Source organism: Tenrec ecaudatus, chromosome 13, assembly GCF_050624435.1.
Source record: "Tenrec ecaudatus isolate mTenEca1 chromosome 13, mTenEca1.hap1, whole genome shotgun sequence".
Taxonomy (NCBI): domain Eukaryota; kingdom Metazoa; phylum Chordata; class Mammalia; order Afrosoricida; family Tenrecidae; genus Tenrec; species Tenrec ecaudatus.
Genome location: NC_134542.1, coordinates 45,505,936 through 45,519,845, shown reverse-complemented (window position 1 = coordinate 45,519,845; position 13,910 = coordinate 45,505,936). Strand labels below are relative to the sequence as shown.

The 13,910-nt window shown below is 37.6% G+C and overlaps 1 pseudogene; it reads right to left on the bottom strand.

Moving 5' to 3' along the window:
• Positions 1-9,378: 9,378 nt before the first annotated feature.
• On the bottom strand, positions 9,379-9,801 carry LOC142423932 (large ribosomal subunit protein uL24-like; annotated as a pseudogene).
• Between the last annotated feature and the right edge of the window lie 4,109 nt (positions 9,802-13,910).

Below are 13,910 nucleotides of genomic sequence, written 5' to 3'. Positions count from 1 at the left end.
GCCTTCAGATTAGAGCCTTCAGCAAGGTTTGCAACCCAATGTGAAGAACAAAATCCTCATAACTGGACCATAGATAACATCATGATAAATGGAGAAAAAGTTGAAGTTGTGAAGGATTTTGTTTTGCTTGTATTCACATCAATGCTCATAGAAGCAGCAAAGGATTGAATGACTAGTTGTATCATGTAAATATGTAGCACAAGACTTCATTAGAGTACTGAAAACATTACAATGTTACTTTAGGGACTCAGACATGTTTGACCCAAGCCATGATGTTTGTCACTGCCTCACATGTGTGTGAAAAATGGGCATTGAATAAGGAAGACAGAAGAAGAATCTACGCATGTACATTGCAGTGGTGGGAAAGAATATTGAGAGTAGTACCATGGACTGCTAAAATGACAGCCCGCTGTGTCCAGTAGGAGCACTCCTTGGAGGCAAGGATGGCAAGATTTCATCTTACATACTTTGGACAGGTTTTTAGGAGAAACTAGGCCCTAGCGAAGGGCATCATGCTTGGTAATGGAGGGGCAGCAAAGAAGAGGGGACCTTTAGCAAGATGGCCTGATTCACTGGCTGCAACAACGGGCTCAATCGCAGGAATAGTTGTGGGGGTGGTGCAGGAGCAGGCACAGTGCTGCTATGGTTTGGAACCGACTCCATTACACCTGGCAGTAACAACATTGAAGAAAGCTCGAGTGATGGCAGATAAGTATTGGCCTGCTAATCCTAGGTCAAAGTGGTAAGCACAAACCCGCCTGTCGACTTTTTCAGGGAGAAAGTGGAGGTTATCTTTCAGTAAAAGTTCATATACTTGGAAATGCTATAGAGCGTCCCTAAGTTGCAAACCACATGACAATAGTGAGTTTGGGCGTTTCGTTTTTGATTTTGTTTTGCTAATCAACGCAAGAATTTTTTAAAGTTAAACTGAAATGTTCATCTTTTATCAGAATAGTTTACCCTCTTTGAAATGTATTTCCAATTGTGAAATGGTTCTTAATGGTAGTTACAGAAATTTCTGTGTTAGGTAAGGCTCTCTAGAGAAATGAAACCAAGAAACTTATGATTTTTTTTGTATATACATATGGTTAGGCTAATACACTGAGAAGGAATTGAGCAGCAACTTAGTCCACACAGCAGTACAGAGAGTTCAGTTCAACTCACTTCTGGGGACTATTTAATATACTGGTAGTCCTTCAGCTCACATGGGTTGCTGGGTCCAAGGTCAGGGAAGTAGATAGCTAGTCCTCCCTCAAGCAGGCAAGCAGAGTCTTCCCACAGGCAGCAAAAATCAGGGTGTGTCACCAACAGTCAGTAGCTTAGGAAATTAGTGAAGCAGGTCCGGATGGAATATCAATAGCAAGCATTGCAAGGTGACAGGATCCACCAGCCTCAAACTCTAGCAATGTATGAACTAGCAGCTTGGTGAAACATATCATAGTTTTATTCTGTTATTTCTATGCTAAATACATTGCTACTTTTAAATTTTAAGTAATTTTGTTAAGTACAATTATGTTATTTATGCAATTTGACTTGGTGATTTTATTTTGATCAGAACACTAAATCAAGAAAATGACATGGCCTGTGTTGAGACACTACTATTTTTAAAACTATTTAATTAATTATATAATGAATCAAAAATCGATTTTATCAGGCTATTTCATAAAAGGCAAAATATCTTCCTTTTTGTTAACTTGCAAGCATAGAGTCTGAAACCCAGTTACCACGAGTTGAGACTGCTCAGCCGTCTGTGAAGAACCCCATAAAGAGGCTGCAGTCTCTGGTGCAGAGTCCCAGAGGGTAATCCAGGTGACACATCACCCTGCTTGACAGTCATATAATTGTGTTCTTAGTCAAATCCTAGCAACTAATGCCATCAGGAACAGGTATGTGCTGTTTTTGTACAACCTGACTCAACATGCACATTTTGAACAAAATGTATTATTTTAGTTATTGTAAGATTCCACGCTCTGGGAGTGGTTCATTATGCAGCAGGAGATAACCTGGCCAGTACCTCAACATGTGAAAGTTTCGGTTCCAAAGAGAAAGCTACTGGAGAAATACTTCTAGCACCTTCCTGTTGACCACCTTCTTCATTTTCGTCCTGTGTATCTTTTTTATATTTCTTCCTTCTTTTTTAAATAGTTCTATTACATAATTTTAACTTTTCAGTACAATATATTCATTAATTTATTTGAATATTTAATAGCATTTACTGAGGTTTCAATGCATAAAAACAAGTATTGTATATTTACAATGACATTGGTTCATTCGAGCTAGGATGTATGTGTATTGACTTATTCTGTTTTACTGCTAAGATTCAAATATTGCATTAGATTCAAATATTAAACGTTTACACACTGTTTTATTTTTATGAAACACTTGTATGTGTCTTGAGAATAGAAACCCTTATGATATTATACCATTTAATTCTGGGCCCAATAAACAGTGACAGACCTTTAATACATGCTGAAAATGAGCGTGTGGGGTTGTCATGTTGTACAGTGTGAGTTTTCCATAAAGAGGATATGTTGGTTTGCCTGATTGAAATAATAATATAATGTGAGCAAAAGTCATACAATTGAAAACGTTTGAATTACTAGGAGTTTGGAAAATAAGATGAATGCATATCTCAATTGGCAACATATTTTTATGAGACTGCAGAGTTAACCCAATAAAACAGTTTGCATTCAAGATCATTATTTGTGTGATGAATAACAAGAAACATAAAACTGCAATTATATTTGAAATGAAATCATGCTTATGTAATAAACCACAAACAATTAAAACAAACATTGCTCTTCAGAATATAGTGAATATTCAGAGGCACAGTAATTTTGAAATTTCTAGGATTATATAAAGCCAACTTCTAAAATTGTAATGTACATTAAAATCTATAGAATGATGATTTTGATAAATATTTATTTTGTAAAGAAGTGATATATTTCTCAGTAGATGTGTGCCTACAATAATATATCATTTAGGTTCCAAACTAAGAATTTTTTTTCTTCTTGGAAATTATATGTAAAGATGTGAAAATCTAATTTTTTATTTGCCAATATAAAATATACATTTATTTCTTTATTATGATTTATTTCTAGATCTCCTGTTAATTACTTCCCTGCCTTTTTAACTTGCTTGCTTCCTTCTTTCTTTCCTTAATTTATTTCATTATTTCTTTGGTATTCTAATCTATTTCATTTTTATTCTGAGGATTAGAGAAATACAGTGTTCACTTGGGACTCAGGGGATTTTATTACAGGACCCAATAAATACCCACATTCATAAATGTTCAAGTGTCTTATTAAAATTCAATAGTATTTGCATATAACCTATGCATCCTGTATAAAGTCTAATATAAATGCTATGTAAATCCACTAAATATTAGTTCTTAGACTTTGAGGAATCGCTTCAATCACTAAGTTGTTGTATTCTATGTTTCTGAATAGTTTTGAAGTATGGTTGTTTGGATTGAAACATGCAAAGTCTGCAGATACAGAGGTGGACTGTATTATGTTAGATGAATGAGATCACTATTGAATTAAAAACAAAAATTTATTTAAGCAACCATTTATTTTCTCTAGAAGTCCTCATAATACAGTGGGTTAAACATCAAACTACTCACCTCCAGTTCAGCTCAACCTGTCACTTAGCGGGAGGAAGACAATTCAGTCTGCTTCCTTGAATAGTACAGCCTTGGAAACCCGTTCTAACTCTTTTCAACCATCACTGTGAGTTGGTAAAGAGTCAAAAGCAGTGGCATTGATTTGGAGGTTTGCTTTACCTACAGGAAAATAACAGTTCTTTAAATAAATTAATTATAATGATATATGCCACCATAACCTAAATGTCCACATATGCTGAGTAATTTCCATATTAAGGCAAAGATTACAAATTTAATGATACCCTGCTAAATTCTACATCTTTATGAAGTGTTAATCATACGTACTTTTAAATTTGGTGTTCCAAAAATTTAATGCATACATATGATTTTTAAAATATAAATTAGGGATTTCAACAATGCACAATTAGTCTCCTCTTGTGCTAATGCCTATGAACTAAATTCGAATTATGGAATAGCTGAATGATTTTCAGCGCATGTCTTTAAAAGACACTTGTTAAAGTCTCTTCCTGCCAAATTAGCAGTCGTTACATGCCTGCGCTATGACAATCTCTTTGTTTGAGAAACTGTGTCTTACTCAAAAGACCTCATCCTTGACATAGTACTGAATATGTATCTGGTTGATTTTCAGAGGATCACAGCTGGGATGCTATTCATAAGCTGAAAGATAATACTACTATTCAGCAGCATGCGGAATTTTTCAGATTCACAATGGTGTGCAAATTTTAAGCAATTATTACGCATAATAATCTGGGAAATGCTATTTTTTATTTCTAAATGGATAATCTTCAAGTCTAAATTGGAGAAATAATTATAACATAACATACAATGTCTTTTTGTTTATCACTTTTTTAAGACTCAGTGAAGTACACTTAGTTCTGATAGGAAAGTAATCACACATCTGATTTCCAAAATATTAAAGAAATGAAAATTATGAATCCTATGCTTTTTGGTATGCTGCATTAACATAATTTTAAATCTTTAAAATGTAATATACAAATTTAAATTATCTTAATAACACTGAATTGATCATGTTAAAATATCACATAGTATAGAAAAAATAATGTACTAATTTCTTGTTTTGATGGTTCTTTAGAGGTATGACGACTACTGCCCTTCCAATTCTAATATATATGAGAACGCATCAAAATGTATGTGGAAAAACAAATGAAAAGATAATAGAATTTTCCACAAACTTTTTCTGCTTTAGGAAGAGAGAAACAGCTAGCTGCATATATTGTGTTGTTTCCCAAGCACGTCACACCCATTTCCATATGAACATTTCATTTAAAAATAAATCTCATTTTCTTATCATCAATTGAGATATAATGTAATTCTCTATTCATTTTTTACACTTAAGCTTTGTCTTTAATATTATATTAAATAAATTGCAAGTACACTGAATCAATCCCCTTCAAATCAGATACCTGGCTAAGAGTTGGGAAAGAACACTGTCAAATATGCTGGCCTAGGAAAACGACTGAGATGGCAAAGCTACTCCGTACTTTGAAGTAAGCTGCTAGGGTAGGAAAAATCCCCTCTGACCAGGACAAAGAAACCCCATGGGGCTCTTGCGTAAGCATTTAGCTGCTATCCAAAGGTCAATGGTTCAAAACTCCCAGCCTCTCTGCATGGGGAGAGATGAGACTACCTCTACGTAAGATTAATAGCCTATGAAACACTCGATGGGGTTGTTATGAGCCAGAATCGACCACTTGTCTGTCCGTTGGTTTTACTGTGCCGGCTTGTGTGTTGCTGTGATGCTGTGCAATACATCACCTGTATTTCACATGCCAGCAGACTCACTCACTGTGAACATGTCTCAGCAGAACCTCCAGACTAAGAGCAGAGCTTGAAGAAGGAGTCAGTGATCCACTTTTGAAGCATTAGCCAATGAAAACCATATGGACAGAATCTCAATATTGTCAGATACTGAAAACATTTCAAAGAAGCAGGACATTGTGAGAGATAGTGCCAGAAGACGAACCCCTAAGGTCAGAAGGCACTTAACATATGAGTGACGAAGAGCTGCCTTCTCAGAGGCGAGTCAGCACAATTAGATGGAGTAAAGCTTATGGGAATTAATTAATTTCTTTAATATTTGCTGACGGGGCATGACTCCAAATGAGAAGAAGCCGTTTCAAGCACCAATTAATACATGGAATTTGGACTATACTAAGTATGAATCTAGGAAAATTGGTGGCTGTAAAAGATGAAATGGAATGCATAAAAATCAACATTCCAGGTGTAAGTAAGCAAATTTGACTGGAATTAGCCATTCTGAATCAGAAAATTGCATGCTTTACTATCCTGCCAATGAAAGATTTAAGAGGAATGGCATTGGAATCATCGTCAAAACGACATTTCAAAATCTATCTTGAAGTTCAATGCTGTCTGCGATCAGATCATGTCGACCTGCATTCAAGGAAATCCAATCAGTACAATTAGTCTTCACATTTATACACCAACCAGCAAAGCTAGTGACGACGGAACTGAGGGCTGCTACCAGCATCTGCAGTCTGAGATGGATCAACCACGAATCAAGATGCATCGGTGATTATTGGCTGTTGAAATGGAAACGTGGGAAACAAAAAGGAAGAACAATAATTGGAAAATAAGTTCTTGGTGATAGAAACACAGCTGGAGATTACATGATCGGATTTTGCAAGACCCATAACTTGGCTCGTGACAATACCTTTTTCAACAACACAAAAGGCAGCATATGGATTTTTCAGATGAAATACACAGAAATAAAATTGATTATATCTGTGCGAAGAGATTATGGAGACGCTCAGCAGAAACAGCCAAAACTAGACCAGGGGCTGACTTCGGAAAAGACCATCCATTGCTCATGTGTAAGTTCTGGTTGAAGCTGAGGAAATGAAAACAAGTCCATGAGAGTCAAAGTATGCACCTGAGTCTGCCCCACCTGAATGTTGAGAACACCTCAAGAAGAGATTTGCTGCATTGAACAATAATGACGGAAAACATGAAGAGCTGTGCTCATTCATGAAGAAAACAACAGATCTATAAAAAGACAGGTTCAACGTAGATGTCAGAAGAGACTCTGAAACTTGCTCTGAATCTCTTACTTGTAGAATAGCTGAAATATATGTGTTTGCTCTTTTGTCAATCCACAGTACTTTAAATTCTTCACCAGCACCATAAATCAAATGCATTGTGTGTTAAGAGAAGTGTAAATAAAACTTTCTACTTCTGTAAAGAGTTATATTCTCAGAAACCCACTATGAAACTTCTAGAGTCACTGTGAGGGAGAATTGCGTAGATGGCCATGAGTTTGGTTTTTATGGCTTGAAGACAGGCGATATAGGAAGAAGCATTACTTTCATAGTTTGATAATTTAATAAAAGTTTCTATGATTCTGTGGCAATATTTTTACTTATCCTAATATATGAAATATCTCTAATTTTCTCTAAATGTGTCATACTGTAATGGCTTGTGTGTTGCTATAACACTGCAAACGATATCGCGGTCACTGGTATTTCTAATACTGTACCCATGGTGGAAAGTTTTCAGCAGGGACTGAGACATACTAGGAAGGATGAGGCATGGTCTATTAATATGGCCCCTTCCTGACAGAATTCCTTATGTGATGTATTGTAATTCTGGACTTTATGCTTATAACTATGATTCTATTGTGGAGGTAGTCCTCTGCTATACTAATGGGCAGGATCAATCTCCCTGTCATCAAGTCAATGCTGATCCATAGGAGCCCCTGTAATTGTTTACAGCAGTAGAACGCCCAGTTTTCCTCTCAAAACTGAACTGCTACTGTGGACTGAGTGGAACGCAGCCCAGTGCATAACTCCTACACCACCAATGCTCCTAGGGCAGGATCGAAGGCGGAATTAAGTCCTGATTTTTGTAGATACTGTGGACCAAGTCACACCCTTTGTTTCCTTGGGGGTATGACCTGTGGAAGGACAAAAACTACCCCTCCCGCAAAGCCATTCCTCTGTGAATAAGAGTCACTCAGTCAGAGAAATCCAAGGACCATTCACTATGAGTGTAGTAACTCTCTGTAAAATGGGGAGGCCCCCGGGGCCTCCACAAGAAGACAGATCAGAGGCGCAGTCCCAGGATTTCACAGGAGTGTAGGGTAGACCAGTGGGCTGACCTCCTGGGCAATAAAGGCAGAAGCTAAGGGACCATGTGTCAGTCAGACTGAGGACTAGAGAGACTTGGCTGCTGGCTAAGGAGCAGTGCTGCAGTGGATGAGCGACACTATCCTTAATATTTCTCAATTCTGGTTTAGGGTAACGTGTTACTGACCCTAATCCCAAACCAAAATCATTGCCCTTGATTTTATTCGGACGCACTGTAACTCTGTAGAACAGGATAGAACTGGCCCTGTTTCCAAGACTATACCTCTTTCTGCTAGCAGAAAGTTCATTCTTCTGGGTATCCCAACCTGAATTAACTGCAAAGGAGGGCCTAATGATCTCCTCTGGAACAATTGGCCATTAAGAATCTTATGAATATCTGTGTTTCTAAGCATGATAATTTTTAAAAGCTTTTCATTATTAATTGGGTGAAGGTTTACAGAACAAATCAGTCATTCATTGACAATCCATATATTTTTTTCACATCACTGATTGCAATTACTGCAAGGTAACTTCGCTTATATTTTTTATTTTCCTCCCTATATTTCTCATGTCCATTTATTTTTCATCTCTTTTGAGTTTTTCCTGCCGTCTATCCTTTATCCTTTGGCAAATGCTGTCCGTTTGATCTCAGATGATTGATTGTTCTTTGGATGACCTGCCTCCCTCCTATTATTGCTTATCTTTGGTCTTGTCTACTATTGGCTGAAAATTGAGCCACAGGTGTGGGTTCCAGGACTGAATGGTGTCTAAGGGCTGCAGCTATTTTTGTTGCTTTCTTGTATACAATTTTGCTTTATGCTAACCAAAATTAGAGTAATGAACCAATTACATTTTCTATATTATGTTCCAACTTTAAATGTATATTCATCATTTCTTTTGCAAAGTTCTCTATAAACAATGGAACTTATATATTCAATATAGTCTTCCCAGTTAATAAATTCAAAATCCTAGAAAGGAACAATTTTAGTGCTCTAGTAGCAGAGCAATAAAAAACATCCCAGGCCTCGTGCATATTCTCATTTTATATTTTAAAGACATTCATCTATGTTATGAGTTTTTAAATGGCCAATCATTTTTATGTGTAATGTCACAATATTTTTCATCCAGGAAATATATATAACTTTCTTTGACTATTTAAATACCTTCTGAGCAGTTCATAAAAGTACTTCAAGAAAAATTATAATTTTATTTCAATATGTATTAGGCTGTCATTCATTGTTCCAGAAAAGGAGTTATACTCTCTCTTACTCTCTATAAAGTATATAGACATTCATCTAAGCTTATAGAAGCAGTTGGAAGAAATGAAACATTCCTAAATTACTGATCTTTGCAAACTCAGACTGTAGGCAGCCAAGAGACTTTTGCAAGCAAGGAAGAGTGCATTGGTAATGGAAATCACATCGATTTACTTAAGGTTTGGACCATATTAGTGCATGGATATTATTTCTTTTTAATTTGATTTTTCTTGAATAAGCAGCATTTTAATTGGCAATGCAACCGCCTACACTACAAACCTAGTGACCTTGCAAACACACTAGAACTGACCCTTTGCGCAGAGAGACTGTTATTTTATTTTAATTTTTCCTTTCAATTTTGTCGGTTGTAATGGAGGCTGGGTACAAGATTATTTTACCCTTGCATCTTCTCAAGTGATTCTGCCGTGTATTTGTCTTTGTCCTTTCCTGCTGGCCGAGATTGGCTTTCTGTTAGAGGATCTGTTTGTGGTGTCTGTCCAGTTTGAGCCTCGTGATCCACACCTGGTTGCGGTGAATGCCCGCGTGGACAGTTGTGCATTAGCTTTATCTCTCTGCACCCGGCAGGGTGGACGGCATATTTCTTCCTGAAAACCTGGACCACGTCGCCAATTTGCTGGCCTTTGTAGTGTCCCCACACCACCTGAACTTCAACATCCTTGCAGATGGGCGTGGACCGAACATTGTATTTCTTAGTTCCTTGGAAAGAGGGGATCTTCCTGCGAACGTGGAAAGGTGCAATGCAATTCCTTTTCTGGGTTTTGCTCCGGTCCAGAGTCACAAAGAGATTGAACTTCATTTTGCCTACTGTTACTTCAGTGAAGGGGAAAAAGGTCGTTGTGATTCTCACAAGAGGAGAACGCTTTATTTCCAACACGTCATGTCTCTAAAATTGAAGTTTAGGACTTACTATATTACTATAGTAAATTTTTAATGCCCTCCTGGCCATAATTCCTCGTGTGATGCACTGGAATTCTGTGCCTCGTGTGCCTGTGGCTACAGCCCCAGGTTGGAGTGCATTCTCACCTAAAGAAGAGGAATAGGCTGGGTTAAGACTTGGATTCAACAGAGGGTGTGAATTGGGCCATACCCATGTTTCATTGATTGCATCTTTAAGATCCCACCTTAGTACAAGATATGAAGGAAGTCAAACTCTGTTTTTCTTGGCTATATAATGTTCCCACCAAACAGTTCTAATACAAACCTCCTCATCTGGAAAGCCATGTCTCTGTTTTCTGACTGAGCTTTTAGAGATGCTAGCAGACCTGTTCTGCTTCAGACTCTGGGCCTAGCAAATCCCAGCCTTAGGTTTGGGACTGAAAAGCACCCACCACCAAGGGAAACATTTCCTCAAACGGTGTGTCTGTGGGAGGTCCCAGTGACTCCCAGGACCCATGGAAGTGAGACAACACGCTGAGTGGAGGGGTGGGGGATAAGGCGGAGCAGAGGAGCATCTTGGAAGAGAAGAACACGTGAGCTCTCGCTAATTTCCAACTCTTGGGGATTATTCTGGTCTGAACTCTTCTAAAAACATATATTATCACACACTTAGCAGAAAAATGCATGCTCATCACTGAACAAAAAATATGATGCCACTTTCTACTTTCAGAAATAAAAAAATTAATCTTCAAATGCAATTTTTAAGAAAGTCTTACATAAGAAATATGACCAAAAACAACAACAGTATGATGTTACAAAGTAACTCACCTGAGGCAGATTCATCTATGATACAAATGTTGGATTTACAGGACAGGCAGCTTTCGTAAGTACCATTATATTGACACTGAGAGAAAGGTAAGAGTTCCAAACCTCTCAACTCCTGTGCTCTTTTTTCCTTCCTTTATTTCTTTTTAATTCCCCTGTACTTGTCCTACTCAAAAGAAAGATCTCAGGTAAGGAAAAAGTTCAGATAAGAGTCAGAAAAACTTTGAGTGGAAAGAATGAACTTACTGAAGAGGGAGAGTTTGGAGAAGAAGCCCAAAGGTGCCTTTCCTAGTCTCGGCAAAAGGTAGAGCCAAACTTGACATTCTCCCCATGGTGGAGCGCCCGTCATTGGCTGGCTTCCTGGGGGGTCGTCTGCTATTGGCTGGTCCTCTGCGGTGCTCTTCCCTCTTTCAGCACCACGGACTTCATGCTGTGCGCTTGTCTCAGACCCAAGACTCCAGAGTTTACTCAGTCATTGCAGGGTGTGTCTCTCCTTTCCCACCCACCCCGCTTCCCCACCTGCTGTTTCATGATTTCTAATATCGAGGTTTCTCTCAGTGATAAGGACATGCGTTGTATTCTGCGTGTCACTGCCCTTTGTGCTGGAGAGGTCTGTGCAGAAGCCTGTCTGCACACCTTTCGTGTTTCGGTTTCCAGACACTTTCCTTCCATTGATCGCCTCTGCTCCCCTTGCCAATATCTGACTAGTTCACGACATGTTAAAGGCCCTCCCGGACAAAGCTAGACATGATGCAAAGTAAGATAGGTTACTGCATCAGAGGGAGAAAAGGAGATAAAATCTAATGGGGACATTAATATGCAAACACACAAAGGCAGAAATGAAGAATGGCAGCCAGTTCAATCAAGAATTAATAAACTTGTAAAGTTATTCTTAGTTTGTTCTATTATTATTATTACTTACTTACTCTTCTGATTAATTTTTTCTATTCTTACCAAAATTTTATTACTAAATAACCATCTTTAAGCAAATTACTTCCTTCATATTTTCACTTGCTTATCACCATAGTTGGAGACATATGCAAACAATAATGGCAAATACCTCCATTGTACTATGATGGCAGATGGATGGATGGGTGACCTCGAATGGATTCTGGCAAGACTGACCCAAACTGTTTTCTTGGCTGTAATCCTTATTGAGCAAATTCATCAGGTCTTCTCAGGAGCTGCCAAGTGGGTTGCAACCAATCATTTATCAGTTCGCAGCTGAGAATTTAGCTATCAGGCCATCTTTAGGATAATGTTATACTTTAGTTACACTGATTATCATCTCTGTTTTCCAGGTGGAACAACTGAGATTTATCGGTATTTCAAATCTAGGCTTCCAGTGCCCAGAAGCCACAATTTACACTATCGTTCAGTATGGTTTCTCAACAACCTTCTGTCTGGTGTAGACACAGTAGTCAATCTTCTACCGAGATTCATTTACAGGTATGCTGCTATTCCTCTTATGCTAATGTGTAAGAAACAACTAGGGAGATTGTTTAATCAAATTGTACATTATGTTAGATTAATTAAATATACTTTAGTAGGAAAGAGGTATTGTTTTGGTAGAAGGAGAGAAATCACTAATGGGCTAACTAAAATATTTATAAACTTTTTATTAAACTGTCTTATTCAATTGTCTTCACTGACTTGAATAATTTTATCTATGGCAAATTACACTCTAATTGTTGTTGTTTTTAGTAGCATTTATGTAAGACATTCTAATGAGTGAATTTGGCAACCAGCAAAACCAAATAATCACATTTATCTTCATATATTTAAACCATCTCAATGAGTTTCTGAGATTAAAAAGTGTATTTACGTATATTTGAGTAGAGATAAGAATGACTTTGTTCATTGGTACCTACTATTTGTAGTGTGAATTCAAGGGAAATTATAGGAAAGTCAGAGGATTTAGGGGGCTACAGCACAATAATTGTGAGGGTCCCCTCAGTTGGAACAGATTCAGTGGCATCTAACCCCAGGAGCATACATTAGAGCCACTCTTTCAAAAATTCTATAAACTGCCTTGTTTGAAAGGGTATTGTAATAAATTACCTTCTCAAAAGTCTTCAAGTTTCAGTGTCTCTTTTAATATGACACAGTAACAATAGTCTCTAATCTGAGTGCATTAGAGAATTAATGCTGAGCTTTTCTTGACTCGTCAATCATCAGTATGAGATCTTTTGTGTCTGGAATCATTAATTTAGCATAATATGATCATAGTTCCTCCATGTTGCAGTAAGTATTGCTTCCTTACACCTTCCTATTATTGAATAATATTCCTATGCCACAAAGATGCCACATTTGGATCCATTCATGATTGAATGGCATTTGAGTTATTACCACTCTTGCTAATGTGAAAAATGCAGCCACAAACAGCTGTGTGCATGTTTTTGCATGATTTTCCAATTGTCAAGGTATACATCTGAGAATGAAATCACTGAATCATATGGCAAACCTGAGGAATTGCCAAAAAGTTCTCAAATTGGCACTACATTGTACAACTTTAATAGTTGGATATGAGACCCTGTGTTTCCACAACATCTCTAACAAATGCTACTAGTTGTCTTTTAGATGTCTTTTGCTCTTGTGAGTTTAAGTAGTCTATTTTTGCAATTTTGCTCGGCTTTTCCTAATGATAATGATCTACCGCCAGTCTGTCATGGTGGCTTGTATGTTGGTCGGCTTCAACTGTTTAGACCCTAATCAACTGTCGATAGCCCCAAGAAGAATGGAGCTTCCGAAATGCTTGATAGTGTTCGTGCAGAGCTTATACCTGGATCAAGAGGCAGTCGTGTAAACCGCACAAGGGAATACTGCATGGAGTAAAGTCAAGAAAGGTGTGTATCGGGTTTGCATCCTCTCAATCTACTTATTCAATCTGTATGCTGAGCAAATCATCAAAGAAGATAATTATATAAAGAGTATGCTAAGCAAATCATCAAAGATAGATTATATAAAGAAAAACACTACATCACAATCAGAGGAAGGCTTATTAGCAAACTGCAATATGTAGACTACCCAACCTTGCTCACTGAGAGTGAGGAGGCCTTGAAGAACTTGCTGATGAAGATCCAGGATTGTCACCTTCAATATGGATTAAATTTAATGTAATGGGGGAAAAATCCTCACAACTGGACCAACAGGTAACATCATGATAGTTGAAGGAAAGATTGAAGTTGCCAAGGATTTTATTCT